The following is a 3878-nucleotide window of genomic DNA, read 5'->3' as shown; positions in this document are numbered from 1 at the left end:
ATAGAAGTTAATATTTTTGGAAAAAAATTGAGAAATATTTTTCAAATTTTTTTTTGGTTAAAATACAGAAAACGGGTAAAGAAAAATTTGGATAAAGGAAAATTAGGAATATTTAGGAAAATTTTAGTTAGGAAAATTTTATTATATTTATTTTGTAGAATTTAATTGTAGGGAAGAGGGTAAAAGACGATTTTGTCTAAAGTGGACTATTTTAACAAAGGGCAAAAGGTTCAATTTGATTTAGAATTTTTAAATTAATGAAAAAAGTATTAGCAGACTTCTAATAAGGAAAGATTTACCATAAATATATTTAATTAATTTTAGCATATTTTATAATTACACATTAGCTACTGATCTAAATATTATATAATGAAAAAAAACATAATTATATATTAATTAAACATATAATTACATATAATTAGAAATTAAGACCCTGAATGACGAAATCCAGAACAATACCCAATTGCTCGACTCTCTCCTTCGTTAAATTGGAGTCGGGGTCAATGGGAGGAGTTTTTATAGAAGTTAATATTTTTGGAAAAAATTTGAGAAATATTTTTCAAATATTTTTTGGTTAAAATACAGAAAACGGGTAAAGAAAAATTTGGGTAAAGGAAAATTAGGAATATTTAGGAAAATTTTATTAGATTTATTTTGTGGAATTTAATTGTAGGGAAGAGGGTAAAAGATGGTTTTGTCTAAAGCGGACAATTTTAACGAAGGGTAAAAAGTCAATACACTTTTCTAAGGGCCTTCACACTTTTAATATATTATAGATATAAATATATATAAATAGTAAATTTATATTTTTTGCTTTTTTAAAAAAAAATACATAAAAATAGTATGTGTGTGGGATATTTTTTTTTTAAGTCTAGTTTCTTATGTGGCAATGACCTGACACTGATGTGGCACTGATTTGGCACTGACATGGCGCGTGTGTAACCCACTCTCTGTTGTGAGAGTGGGATTCAGTTTTGAGGTGTGAAAATAATTCAGTTGAAAGATGTTAAGGGGGTAAATAATTATTCGTAAAGTTTAAGTGCTAAAGTGAGTTGGGAGGACAAGTTTAGAGGGGGTTTGATGTATTATCTCTTTTATGTAAATGCATACACCTCTATATACTCAGTACATTCCCAAAGTGCTGATCCACATATACGTCTATGTGCTACATTGTCTTATAATGTACGTTCAGGTGCTCAGTCTTAGCAGTGACCGTGATTCCTGAGTGCCCTGCCTACATTCCACAGTTGGTGAGTCCTCACGGTTCGAGGACCTACTTTCTCAGATTTTCAGTTGATATTATTTTCATATTAGTTTCAGTCAGTTAGAGGTCTGTCCCAATGGCTCTCCAGTTTTTGTCAGACTAGACTAGCAGTTGTGTTTTAGACTTTCAGTATTTTATATTTTAGATTATGTTTTCCAGTTATTTCAGTTTTGAGATGATAAATTATAGTCTTATTGCTTGACTTGATACCCCAAAGTGAGAGATAGAGATAGTAACAGGCTCGAAGGATTAGCTTGGGGCTACTTGTATCCTTACGCACCGTGTGATGCTCCGGGATGAGATTTTGGGGCGTTACATAACATGAGTTACTGATAAATGATACTGAGTCACTGTATCTGACAGTCTAGGTTCTGATGGAACTAGCTGAGCTCCGTACTATTCTGAGTTGACTGTATCTGACAGTCCTGAGTACTGTAGAACTATCTGAGTTCTATTACTGAGACTGAGACTAAAACTGTAACTGTGGAAAGTAGTCATCTAACCGACATGCCCTAAATAAAGCAATATAGCTGAGTTGGGGTCCAATCTGTAACCCCAATTGGAAGGGTGTCAATACTGCACCATCGGTAAGGACAAGCTGTAAGTGAACCTCAAGTGGCAGATACTCAAATGAGAACGATGGGAACCCTCAACTGGCAGGTAAGCCACCTCATCAACCCTCAACTGGCAGGTTCGATATCTCAACCTACGCTGGTTACGTAGTTCTGGAACGCAAGGATTGCTTCTAAGAATCACACCCTCTACTGGCATATGAGTTCCCATCCTTGGGTTCACTCGGTGCTAAATCCTACTCCCATCAGAATAGACACTGAACATGATTAACTAAATTGAATTGGACTGAGTTAACTGAGTTTCGTTGAGCGACAAAATATTACTGAGATTACTGAATTAGTGAGCTTTCCTGAGTCACATGACTGACTGAGTTCTATTGATCATGGTTTGACTGAGAGTATCGTCAAAACATGACACTAGCTCTAGGCACACTGCTAAGTTGTCAGGTACAAGTACCCCCAGGAATCGATAGAAGGAAACTGACAAGGCATGTCGTTCTTGAATACATAACCAACATTAACAATCAACAATATAATAAGTTGGGGATTTCATGAAGCACATGGTTATCATAAAATTGTACATGGTAGGAATGCATATAATAGTATCATAATTTTATACTCTAACATCATGAGCATTCCAACAAACATCTACATTGCTCATCAATACCATGGGAGTCATTTGAACATAAAGGTAAGACATGCATTTATCATATGGATTACAATTGAGCTATAATACACAATTTCTATCCTCTTAGGCATTTTATCAAACACCTTATATGCACAACTTAGGACATAGGTGTAATCATCAAGTTACACATTATGAACAACTTCATTCATGGATTTCAACTTGCATACTAACGTGGTTTCATGAAAAACACATAGAGATTCCACCTTTAAATCATATAATCAAAATCTCATGAATATAATCAACCCACAACAAAATATTCATAATACATGATTTAAAACTTAATTCTTGAACTTCATGGATGAAAGGAACCCATAAATCAACACTATTCATACCTTGGATGATGGAAGATTCTTGAAAACTAACAGTGAAATTTTTGAAATTGGATCCTCAATTGGAAACCCTAAGCTTGTTCTTGATGAATTTGAGAGAGAAACCACTATAATTTGGGTGAAATAGGGATGAATTACGTGTTTGTGACTTATATAAGGGTGAGAAATTGACCTTTTTGCCCTTGAGGACGCGGTCATTTAATGACAAAAAAAACAATTTGGTGCGACGCTACAAGCGACGCGGCGCGTCGATGGATGCGACGCGATACTCGACACGTCGCTCCATGATTGCGTCGATCCTCAGGAGTTTTGGCCCTGGCAGCCTGCACAAATGTTGACCAACGCGATTGGCGACGTAGCGCGCCAAGATCGCATTGGTCCACTATTTTAGGACTCCGAACATGATCTAAACATGTTTCGAAAAATTCAAAATTTGTCCGAAAACTCCTATTGACCTTCCTGATCATGAATTAATGAAAATACGAGTCATTAAAGGACATTAAGATGGCGAGATGTGATTGCCAATTTTCGAAGGTCAAAATAGGCTAAGTCTAGGAACTTGGTTAAAATTTTCCAAGTCTGGGACCCCTTGACAAGCTTAAAAGGTCCCAGACTATATCTATAGCTATCTATATCAATAATTAATCGAAATAACTATCTATATCTATAATTATAGATATAGATAAATTATAGATATAGATATAGATTATAAATTATAGATTATAAATTATAGATATAGATAGCTATTTCGATTAATTAACAAAAGGTTGCCAAAAGCAAGTATAATTGTGCACTTCACCCAAATTTTTGGCATCTTATTATTTCTAGTCGGTCAATTTCAAATACTTCACCTGCTTAATTATAACTATCCGTAATCATATTTGATAAATATTAGTTTAACCTCACATACCTCGCATGTGTGATGCTTGATTATTTAAAACTATATAATTTTGTATATAGCAGAGATTTTTAATGATATGTAAAAAGTTCAAATGACTTTTCAAAGATTCTTTACACTTTAATAT

This window comes from Capsicum annuum, chromosome 1, assembly GCF_002878395.1.
Source record: "Capsicum annuum cultivar UCD-10X-F1 chromosome 1, UCD10Xv1.1, whole genome shotgun sequence".
Classification (NCBI taxonomy): domain Eukaryota; kingdom Viridiplantae; phylum Streptophyta; class Magnoliopsida; order Solanales; family Solanaceae; genus Capsicum; species Capsicum annuum.
The sequence above is the reverse complement of the archived record's forward strand: the minus strand, read 5'-3'. Positions refer to the sequence as shown.